Source organism: Armigeres subalbatus, chromosome 1 (assembly GCF_024139115.2).
Source record: "Armigeres subalbatus isolate Guangzhou_Male chromosome 1, GZ_Asu_2, whole genome shotgun sequence".
Taxonomy (NCBI): Eukaryota; Metazoa; Arthropoda; class Insecta; order Diptera; family Culicidae; genus Armigeres; species Armigeres subalbatus.
Genome location: NC_085139.1, coordinates 286,522,804 through 286,535,128, shown reverse-complemented (window position 1 = coordinate 286,535,128; position 12,325 = coordinate 286,522,804). Strand labels below are relative to the sequence as shown.

At 41.1% G+C, this 12,325-nt stretch overlaps 1 long non-coding RNA gene across 1 annotated transcript; it reads right to left on the bottom strand.

The window, feature by feature from the left end:
• Window positions 1–10,963: 10,963 nt before the first annotated feature.
• Window positions 10,964–12,005, bottom strand: LOC134215327 (uncharacterized). The gene is made up of 4 exons (XR_009980115.1): window positions 11,900–12,005; window positions 11,757–11,839; window positions 11,624–11,693; window positions 10,964–11,572 (listed from the first exon to the last, which is right to left on the bottom strand). It is a non-coding gene; the product is annotated as an uncharacterized LOC134215327 (long non-coding RNA).
• Window positions 12,006–12,325: the final 320 nt, after the last annotated feature.

Here is a 12,325-nt window from a genome sequence, read left to right as displayed (position 1 = left end):
AACAGCTCGACTCGCGACGAAAATAAAATGAACTCCATCATGTTGGTTGTGTGAGTGATTTGTTTTGAACAAAACGGTTCGAGGTTCGAAATGAACGCGTTTACTGTCACATGGCCGTGGTGCCAGCCGTTCTTTCTTCGAAGCACTAATTAATTTTTCGAGCAGTATGGGTTAATCAATTACTTTGTATCATATAGGGTAAAGCCAGAAAGCCAGATATCCGTATACATTCATAATTAAACACACAATACAGCTATCATCGTCATAACCAGGGGATAGACACCCCAGTACTTTTGCAAATCAGGGGGCTATCACTATGGTAAAATGCCCAATAGTGGACCCCCTAGTAGCGAAATTTTGCTCTTCCTGCCATAAGGAGTAGAAATTTTCAACATAATAATTCTGCTTGATATCTAATCAAGACAAAATTTTCAAAACGACTTATCTGCTTTTGTAAACAAAGATTCAAACGTCGATTTGACGAATCTGATAGCACTTCGACGTAAACCAACGCCATCAACAGGTAGCCGAAACCTTCACCTACCCATGGATAGGGTTGGTTTGCGTGGGAGTGCTATCAGATTCATCAAATCGACGTTTGAGTCATTGTTTACAAAAGCAGATAAGTCGTTTCGAAAATTTTGTCTTGTAATAACAAGTTCTACATCTCCTCTTCACGATACATACAAAAACACTCAAATACACGACGTTATTCGTTGAAATAAACATTTTAAGGTCTGACTGAATTCGCCCTATATAGGTAGATATATAGTAGATATATAGTTTGGGGGTCCATAATAGGAAATTGTTTTCTCATAGTCGACACTTCATTTGATTTTCATGTTCTGTTTCGGGACGTTCTGCTTCCTTATTATGGACCTCCCAAAATATTCCTATAGTGGACACTCTCGTGTTTATTTTTCATAGAATTGTATAACATCATCTAATTTCACTTTCTATAGCATTTTCTAAGCATGTAATCAAATCATAGGACTGTAAGGTAGGTTCTCCCAATGAAATTTCATAGCAAAATGTTTACATTGTGCTATAATTAGGGAATCAATATTCGAGCAACGCCTAAAAATATACTCTTAGTCATCAACAGAGTTTGTTACTAACAAACGCACCTAGCGACAAACCTTTATCAGAAACCGAACACAATATGACAAGAATAATTTGCCTTGCATGCTCTGATATTTCCGAAAATACGATGCTAATTTTGTAATCATTGTAATCATTGTTCGATTCTCGAATATTTCAATAAAAGCAGAAACTATGTGTTGACTTCCTGGTCAACAAGAAAGATAACGAGACGTCTTCTGTTATTTTAATCTCCTTTATTGCGAGAGTTAAAATTATCCTACGAATACAGAGGATCAGTTGAGTGTCATAATCTTCAAAAAAAATACTCACATTTAGTCTTTCTCGTCACTCTTCGTTTACAATATGGACCGCTTATCCGTGGAATTATTTGAATTTGTCGCTATCAATCAATGCATATATATCAATTATAAATAGATAATTTAGGTTAATTGTTTCAACTCACAATTAGGTTTTACTAAGATTGTTTACAATCCGCTCGACAATTGATTCCGTAGAATACTGCCCTATTGTGTTATCTATACGTAGCTAGACAAAATTTGAATTCAATTATATTTACTCCAATTAATTCCAAGCTGTATAATTTACCTCTAGCGACGGTAATAACGAATTTAAATAATATTTGTATAGGTATATAATTAGAAAATATCAAATTTCATAATTCACTGCTTTTCACATGTGTTTAATTTGTTTTCTTTTTACCCGTCTTCCCCCTAACGTAACTGTCATCTATCTCTTTCGCCTGTCTTTATGACATACACGATCATAGTAGATCAGTGGTAATCGCCTTGGTGAGAAGCGCCGACCAAGGGGTCGTGACACTCCCCCCGGGTAACGCCGTACATCTGGCTTACATCCTTATCACTTCGAACATCAAGTACAGCGATCTTCGTTGCAGGGCGCTCGTAGATGCCGGTCACTGTCTGAATTGTAGCTGACCTTACACGGTTGTCCTTTCCTCGATTAACTCCAATCACACGTCCTTTAGGCCAGCAGTTGCGCGGCAGCGCTGGATCCACTATTAGCACTATATCCTTCTCCTCTATTGGTTAAACATCGTCAAACCATTTTGTTCGTCTTGTTAACTCCGGAAGGTAATCCTTTAACCAGCGTTGCCAAAAAATATTCGCTTCCACTTGTGACGCACGCCAAGCCCTCCGTAACACAACAGAGTTATCGTCAAGACTAAACGCTGGTTTGAGTCCACTTGATGATCCCAGGATGAAATGATTCGGCGTTAGAACGGGTGCATCCGGCTCATCCACAGGAACGTGCGTCAAAGGACGTGAGTTGATAAGATTCTCGATTTCCATTAGACAGTTACGTAGTATTTCATCGGTTGGGTTTCGTCCAGGTTTCATCTGCAGTAGATTCGCCTTCACTGTTTGGATGAGTCGCTCCCAAGCCCCTCCCATATGTGGGGAAGCAGGAGGGAGGAATACCCATTCAGTTTGGTGACTAATAATTTCTCTCATCACTCGCTCTTGGTCCATGTCCTCGAGAGCTTTTTCAAGCTCTTTATTCGTTGCCACAAAATTCGTGCCACGGTCGCTGTATATTTTTATCGGAACTCCTCGTCTCGCCATAACATTTCGGATTGCCATTATGCACGAATCTGCACTTAACGAATGGGCTATTTCTAAGTGCACTGCTCTCACTGTTAGACGAGGGGCAGATCACTCACGCATTTTCGAAGCAGTCATACGTATTGCTGAACGCATTCGCGTATTTTTGGTGCATTGAAATTGCATTGAAGCATTGTTGCATTTGAGAACGCATTGAGGCATTTCACTGTGCATTGATGCATTATTGAACGCATTTGGATAATTTTCCACGCATTCCTAATTAAAAGAGTGTTCTTATTGGTTTGACATGCCATATTTGACGTACATTTGTTGTTTCAACTCGAACTTGGATTAGTGTATAGAAACAAACTATTTTATGTTACCAATATTTTAATACCTTCAAAATCGTTGTAAAATATCGCAGCTCGTCATATCAAGCTTTTATATACAAAACATCGTATTTCGGTTGATCCCACAAGCCCTCCCGTCCATTGACAAAGCGTTATTTTCTTTCTTGTGTTAACTTGCATTCCGAGTTTGACAAAATAAAATTTTTGATATGGCTGTTCAAAATAATTTCATGCAATATCAATGAACCGTACTGCCGCTAACCGCAAGTCGAGCATATCTGTATATGGAGCTCCATATACAGATGTGCTCGACTTGCGGTTAGCGGCAGCGTAGTCCTATCTAATAAGCATCTCGAAGTTATTCCCATTCCGCTTGATTCCATTTATTGACAAAAAAGAGCGAGTAGGATGGGAGAAAATTCGAGCTACTTTAACCTGCTCATTGGACAGCACTGGTGTTGATTACACTTTTCTGGGCCAAGAGTTTGGCCATTTATTTAACTGATTTTCAGGTTTTCTCATTGTAGTTCTTATAGATAACTTTTAAATAGGTGCATATTTGAACACAAACATGACTCGGACGTTTTAGATGACAAATTTATATCATGAATGTCTAAAAAGAACAATGAACAAACAAAAACATAAGTCGCTATCCAGGATCCAGATTTGATAGAAAAGTGGCCATTTCAATCGGAGAACCAGCATTTCTGGATGATTAAGAATTTTTTCAAATGCACCAAATAGCCTCTGAACACATAACATTTAGCCAAAACAGGAAGGTTTAAGAAGTAGCCTTTTCTCCTTCGGAATCTGCATTCTGCATTTCAGCAAATTCGGCAATATTTAGGAACGATCTCTGCCAACTACCACCGGGAACAAATGAAGTTCAGCGCCTTTTGTTAAATGGCGACGGAAAAACCGTTTAAAACATCTAATTTTCCTGAAATTGGTGGAAAAATTAATGTTTACGACTATCGCCGCTGCAAAACAACAATGTCAAAATATGGAGCCTACATCTGTCAAATCAGTCAAGCGCACTTCGTGAAAAAACGTATTTTCTAACGAATTGTTGCATTTGTAACGCATTATGCATTTTATACCAACGAGCATTTACTTACGCATTTCGTATTTAGATGCATTTTCGAACGCATTAAGATTTCATTCGCATTTCAAAAGCATTTGTGCATTTTTTAACGCATTATATTAATTGGCATATTTTTGTCGCATTTTTATCAATACGTATTTTGGATTCAGCTAAATTTCATAGTGATCCGCCCCTCGCTGTTAGACATGTTATTAGCACGCCCCATCTTTTTTCACTTCTCCGCCCCACCAGCACGCCTAAAGGACCGAAATAATCTATGCCAATATAGGAGAATGGTCGTGCATACGCCGCCAATCTTGCATCTGGTAAATCTCCCATCAATGGTGGGCGTGGATACGATCGCTGATTTTTGCACAGTTGGCAACTCGTTCTAATTTTTCTGTAGAGTGCTCGTAATCCTGGGATGCGGAATGATTGACGCAGCTCGCTTAACACAGTTTCGTGATTTCGATGATGATAACGGACATGATAATCTTTTATAACCAGCATGGTAATGTGGTTGCCCTTAGGAAGGATCATTGGGCTTTCGGTGTCAGTGGTAACATACTCACAAGCGCTGATCCTACCGTGCATCCGCAGTACTTTGTGCTCATCAAGAAATGGATTTAAAGTGTATATGGAACTCGTTTTTGGTATTGGTTTTCGATCCGTAGTAGACCTCGATTGTCTTGATAGTAGATTTATTTCATCCGAATATGATTCCCTTTGAGCTTCCCGCATAATTCTGAACCATAATTGGACCATCTCTCAGATAATTTATGACGATAAGAAACGTTACACCTACTATTCCAATTACTTTGTATAACTATGATAAACTAACCTCACCATGAATGATTCTCATAGTATGCTATATTGTTTTTGGCAAATCAACCACGTGGGTAATGGGCGGTTAAGTATAATTACTATTTAAAAGACGGCGTTTTCCGGTACATTTTTATTCATACACAATACGTGATACGGTTCAGTTACAATCCTTGTTTTTGTATAAAACAGTATGGGATCTAATTTGGATACAGTAGAATGATAAATGAAAAAATTGTCGGACCGTATCCCTTATCTTTAATACGTAGGAACTGCTATTGGTATTCTTTTTTCATTTATTCAATGAAAACACGACACGAATATGTTACTTGATATATAATTGTTTATTGAGTTTTATTGAGAAGATCACCTGTGAGCCAAGCCGTTCTTTCCTCTTTAAAAATCAATTCTGAAATTTAATTCACGAATGAACGAAAGCAACAACAGTGGTATGGAAAACCGGAAGAGCTGGGGAATTAGCGGCAGATTCCTCGGTGTACTTGCTGTTTTCCTCGGACGCTCATCATCAAGGGCTACGGCGGTCTAGAATCCTTCCGACGGGTAAAAGTTTGCACCGTTCCTTTTCTACAGCTGAATCCTTCCTACGGCAACGAACTGTTTGCGGAAAACCTACATAACTTTGTCGACTTGATTACCTTGCAGTGACCACGTACAAACAGCACTTCGTCATCCTTACAGATTGGCATCGATCGGACGGCGTACTTCTACATCAGATCCGCGAAGAAAAACACCGGTATCAGCTTCCTGCCGCTTGCGGCTTTTGCGAGTCTGCTTCAGATTCAGCGCCTGGGATGCCGCATCTTTTGCTTCGGACCGTTAGACTGGGGAGTAATCAAGTAGTAATAAATTATTCATTAGGAAATCGAATAAATATTGTGTAGATTGTAGATATTTACCTTTTTAGTGTTGCACAAAAAAAAACTGCAAAACTGTGCACAAACAGAAACACTGGCTTCGGCAAACGAGAATTCATCCCATCTAAATAAAAACATGGCAGTTGGACATCAGTCAAGAGATACGCACACTTATCGTAGAAAAAGAACGCTTATCATTGTTTCATCATTGAACCATATGATTAATGAATGTATGTGTGGAGCCACAATAAAATAATCTTAACTTTAGATGATACACTATTATATCAAAGCTATATTCAGTATTGTTACTATATCTGTTGATTACCCATTACTGTCAAATAACATTTTCTTCCTAATGAATATAAAACATGGATTATAAGAAATTGTAAAGAAACAATGTATTGTGAAATTATTGCATATGGTGTCGTAGATTTAAAATGTTGAATAGTATTTGTTCTAGATAAACTTACAATCATATGTTAAACCGATTATAATATAAATTGTAACCGTATTGCTTAATTCATAAGAATAATAATAACAGCAATGCAGATCGTTTTAATTTATGCGGGTTGGCAATAAAGCATATTTGTTGCTCGGTGTAACTCATTTCTGGTGAGTGGGCCAATAACCCTATCAGCTTTATTTTTACTCTGAACGTTGGAAATGAACCTTAAAACCAACGCAGTAACTCGTAGTATCCGTTTCCACGTGGAGAACCTATCCACTGGAAGCAAAGGCTCGGTAGCTACCGAATGGTACAAGAGGCTTGCCCTAAGTTCCTCATTGGTCGAATCCGGCGAGAATGGTTGCGAGGGCCATTGGTCCATAGTTTGTGACAAAAATGCTGGTCCCATAATCCATCTACTGTTACGACCAAAGTCGTGTTGTCGTTTCCACTTTGTTGCTTCATCAGCTACATTGTCTTTTGATGCAACCCAACGCCAGTCTTCAACATTTGTAATATCCAGAATCTCACTAACCCGCCACGCAACATATTGCGAATATCTGCGATGATCGGAACGCAACCAACATAGGACATCACGCGCATCGGTCCAAAAGAAACGTTCACCAATTTTATACGACAAGGCGTTCGATATTGTGTTGGCAAGTCTTGCACCAATAACGGCACTCTGCAATTCAAGCCTCGGTATCGAGACAAACTTAATCGGCGCTACTCGTGATTTGGCGCCGACAATAGCGCACTCCACCGTACTTCCTTGTTGGAACCGTAGATATACTACTGCTGCATATCCTAATTCGCTAGCGTCCACAAAGGTGTGTAACTGGATGATTGTCTGAGAACTTATGGTAATTGAGAAACGGTAGCAGCGAGGTATAGTGACATGCTGAATACTAGGAAGTATGCTTAGCCATTGTTTCCATTTCTGATACAGGTTGACTGGAATCTCATCGTCCCAGTCTGTACAAGATCTCCAAACAGGGCCGGATTTAGCCGGAAGAGGGCCCCGGGGCCGACGGTATGTGGGGGCCCCAAAATGTACAAAAAAGATTGGTTTTGGTACATAAGATTTGTGGGGGCCCGGGGCCACGCCCCCCCCGGCCCCCCCATAAATCCGGCCCTGTCTCCAAATTTCCTGAAAAAGTACTTTCAGGAAGATCAGCACATTGGATAAGAAGCCAAGTGGGTCGAAGATCGACATCAGCGTTCGTAAAACTTCTCTTTTTGTGGGAGCACGTTCTCCAAGTAGTAGATTTGTATCATGTTTGGCCGACAGCTTGTAGATAAAACAGTCTGTTTCCGTGCACCACCACATTCCAAGGACCTTTTCAGTCGCCAACTCCGAGCCGATGTTCAAACTCTTCTGGTTAGCTTTTTCCAGCTGTAAAGCACGCATTACTTCGGATGAGTTGGATATCCAATTCCTAATTTCAAATCCCGCTTGAGCATGGATAAAACGGACATCTTTGGCAAGCTGGATAGCTTCTTCCACAGTTTCAACGCTTACCAACATGTCATCCACATAATGTTGCTTACGAATTGCTTCAACTGCCTTTGGATGACTATCAGCGTATTTCTCTGCATTCACGTTCTTCACATGTTGTGCGCAAGTTGGAGAGCAGCATGCTCCGAAAGTCATAACCTGTGTCACGAAGGTGCTGGGCAGCTCATCAGTTGGATTTTCTCTCCACAGGAATAACTGACAATACTGGTCTTCTTTGGCGATTAATATTTGTAGAAACATTTCCCTAATATCTCCAGTAACACCAATCTTGTTTTCGCGGAACTTGTACAGCACATCAGTTAGCGGAACTAGCTGGTCCGGTCCTTTTAATAGCATTGAGTTCAATGATATGCCGTTCATTTTGGCCGCCCAATCCCACACGATTCTAATTTTTCCGGGTTTGTTCGGATTAAATACTGGAAATATAGGGATGTACCATTTGTGTTCCTTATTTATTTTCTCTTCGTCCTTTGTCAGCTTTCTGATGTAACCCCTTTTCAGGTAGTCGTCGATTTTGGCTCTAACCATGATCCCCAAATTATGGTCTTTCTGCATTCTGGATTCCAGGCAATGAAATCTCTTCAAGGCGGCTGGTTTGCTATTCGGTAAACGGAAACTGTTGTACTTCCAGAGAAGAGGTGTTTCATAATGCCCACTTTTTGTTTGCGTTATTGTAGCAAGAATCTGCTAAGCTCTTTGGTCATCAATAGATACCAACGGTTTTTCGGGTTTGGTGATACCCAACCCTTCCAAAGAAAAATATTCTCGTATGCTACATCCTATAGAATCGGTAGTGCTTTCATTGCAGGCGCACGAATGAATACTATGGAAGCCTAGGAAGGACTCTTTATGTTCCGCTCCTCCATGAATCACCCACCCAAGCCGAGTTTTTGTCGCAATCGGTTCACATATTCGCCCCTCTCTTCCTTTTAGGGGGTAACTTAGGTTTGCGTTGTTAACTCCTATGAGGAGCCTTGGCTGTACGTCCTTGTATAAATCCACCGGGATTCCCCGCAAGTGTCGATAGTTTTCTCGAAGTTCTTCCATGTTGATAGTTTGATAGAATAAGTCCAAACTGGAAACTGTGCGAACTCCTCGAATCGGATATCGTCGGTTATAATCCCTTGTGCCGGAAATCTCCATAGCCAGTTTCGTTGAATCACTCTCCATGCGGCTTTTGTTCGCAGTCCACTTGATGCATAACGGTTCACGTTCTCCGATGAGCTCTAATTCCGCTGCGAGGGTGGCGTCTATAAAGCTGAGGGATGATCCGTCATCGAGAAACGCATATGTCTTCAAAGACTTCCCTGGTCCATGCAACACTACCGGTACGACGCGAAATAAAACTTTGTTGGTTGGCGAATGATGCGTATTGCACTGTATATCAGATCCATTTTTAGATGTGGAGGCTTTTCATTCGCGCAATCTGAATCTGCAGCATTATCGCGTTGATTGTTATGTAACAGCTGATGGTGTTTAAACTCACATCCGTTTTTCCCGCAAACTTGTTGCGATCTACAAGCACCTCTGTGAGGCTTGAGACACTTCCTACACAGACCGTACTCCTTGACCGCGGCCCATTTTGAGTTGTAGCTTAATTCCTTGAATCTCTGACACTTCTCGATACTGGAACAGCTACCTTTGCAGACGTAACACGGCTTGTCAGTTAGCTTAGATGAGATTTTCCTGGCGTCGTCGCGTATATCCTCGGCATGCGTATTCAAATATACCGGATTGCTCCTCGCTGATCGAAACACCTTTGATTCGCTAGGTAATGTAACGAGTGGACAAATCGTTTCGGCGAGCTCATACAACCAGGCAGAGAACATAGAAAGGTTTATGTTAGGGAAGTCTCTTCGATATTTGGCCCATTCGAACTTCATGGATGATGGAAGTTTGTCCACCAGTTCGCGAAGAAGAGCTACATTATATGTATATTCTTCCAGCCGACATGCTTCAATCTTTGCACACAAATTTTGTACGGCAAGAGAGTACTCGATAATGGAATCTAATTTCTCAGCTTCAGGTGCCGGCGTTGAGATGATTTTGGCTATCAGATTGTGCACAATAATTTCAGGATTTCCAAACCGCATCTTTAGCGTGGAAATAATCCGTGTAACGTTGGATGGATGCATTAACATACATTTCACTGCTTCGTGCGCTTTCCCAGTTAAGCACTTTTGTAGACGTACGAGGTTTTCTTCTGGTGTGAATCCGCACATGTTGGTAGTAGTCGTAAAGGATGAAACGAAAAGCGGCCATTCTTCCGGGGATCCGCTAAAAGTTTGCAGCTCGCGTGATACCGCTTGCCTTGCCACGATTTGGCTCCGTGTGATGTTGTTTTCATCGTCTTCTTGCATCGTAGCGTGTGCATATGGGGAATAATGATTTTCGTTGTGTGCGATTGATTCGTCTCTTCTCAACCGTTCATCGTAAAAACCAACTCTTTCACGCGGGCCTGCGTCAATTCTCATGCGGCTGAAATCACGAACCACACTCAACACTGTTGGTCTGCTCGGGCTGTCCATGATGCCTCGTCAGGCTGGAATGTTGTACAATAAATGCCGGAACACGATCCTTTTGTTGATGTATTTTCTCCTGCTGGACGGTGGGGACTGTAGTCGGAGGGTTACGATGTGGATGTTGATGTTCCCCAGATTGTAAATGCATCGTCGGTAAAGGTGCACCAATATTTCTCCCAGAAGTTCCTCCGTCCAACCATTCTCTGACTGCATCATTTTGTTTCCCTTCTTCAAGCTCCATTTCAGATGTTGTGTCACTGGCAATCTCCATTAGCAAGTTGTATCGTTTACGAAGGTATTCCTTTTTTCTCGCATATTCAGCTTCTTGTAACTTCCGTTCTTCGTCGAGCATTTGCAGCTCCAACTGTAACTGTTTAGTAGACTTTCTCGATGATCCAGAATGTTGACTTGGTGTTTCGCCGGAACCTTGCTTCGCGTTGTTCCGCGGCTTAACTGTTGTCGTCTTTGGTGGCTCGTACGAAATCTGTTCAGGTAACGGTCTTCTGGTTGGAACGATGGTGCTCGACGCTAGGGGAATATTCACGATCGAAGATATCGGCTGATGGAGGCTTGAGGGCACTGTCACACACTGGGATTGCCTGGTCGTTGTTTGAAAACGTTGGAAGTGTGTACGTTCACGGTGAAGGGCGTTGTGGTTGTGATATTGCTTAACGCGAAAGTGTTTGGCGGCATCAGCATGGCGGTATTTTCTACTGGGTTTCGTGATACTATTGCACTGGGCGCATTATTGACACTCAAGGGTGGAAACATCTTGCTCGAAGCGACATGGGTTAATATCGATTCATTTGTGTTGCAGCTTGCTGATATACTAGGAAAAATGTTCAACGGTACCGATGATACCCGAACGACTGGGTTGGGAAACGGATGATTACTCACTGACTGACTCGTATGGAGATTATGCACGAAGCAACTCTGTTCGACTCCTTTGGATGGTTGACACACAGGACACAGCCAGTCACGATCTTCTACACCTTGCGTGACCTCGACGCACGCATAGTGGTACCAGTCGTCACATTGGTCGCACTGAGCCATTCGAGTGTTGTCTTGGCCAGTGCATGCCTTGCAGTTGTTGCCATGATCCACCGCTGTCGGCGCTGCATTAGCCGCGCTGGCTGCTGACACCGATCTGGTTTTAATAGGAGTTCGACCGATCATCATTAACAGGTATTAAATGATAATTTTAATTTGTTGACTTCCTGGTCAACAAGAAAGATAACGAGACGTCTTCTGTTATTTTAATCTCCTTTATTGCGAGAGTTAAAATTATCCTACGAATACAGAGGATCAGTTGAGTGTCATAATTTTCAAAAAATACTCACATTTAGTCTTTCTCGTCACTCTTCGTTTACAATATGGACCGCTTATCCGTGGAATTATTTGAATTTGTCGCTATCAATCAATGCATATATATCAATTATAAATAGATAATTTAGGTTAATTGTTTCAACTCACAATTAGGTTTTACTAAGATTGTTTACAATCCGCTCGACAATTGATTCCGTAGAATACTGCCCTATTGTGTTATCTATACGTAGCTAGACAAAATTTGAATTCAATTATATTTACTCCAATTAATTCCATGCTGTATAATTTACCTCTAGCGACGGTAATAACGAATTTAAATAATATTTGTAGGTATATAATTAGAAAATATCAAATTTCATAATTCACTGCTTTTCACATGTGTTTAATTTGTTTTCTTTTTACCCGTCTTCCCCCTAACGTAACTGTCATCTATCTCTTTCGCCTGTCTTTATGACATACACGATCATAGTAGATCAGTGGTAATCGCCTTGGTGAGAAGCGCCGACCAAGGGGTCGTGACACTATGATAGCATAAACCCAAATTTGCTTTAGAAATAATGCAAAATAACGGGATGAAAAGATAGCAACAAGATTGTCTTCTTTTTTGTTTCCCTGGCTATAATAATGCAAAAATTGCTGGAGGGACCACTATTGGTTGGGGGTCCACTATTGGGCACTTTACCTTACTTCGTGTCAACATTCTTCATGAATGATTC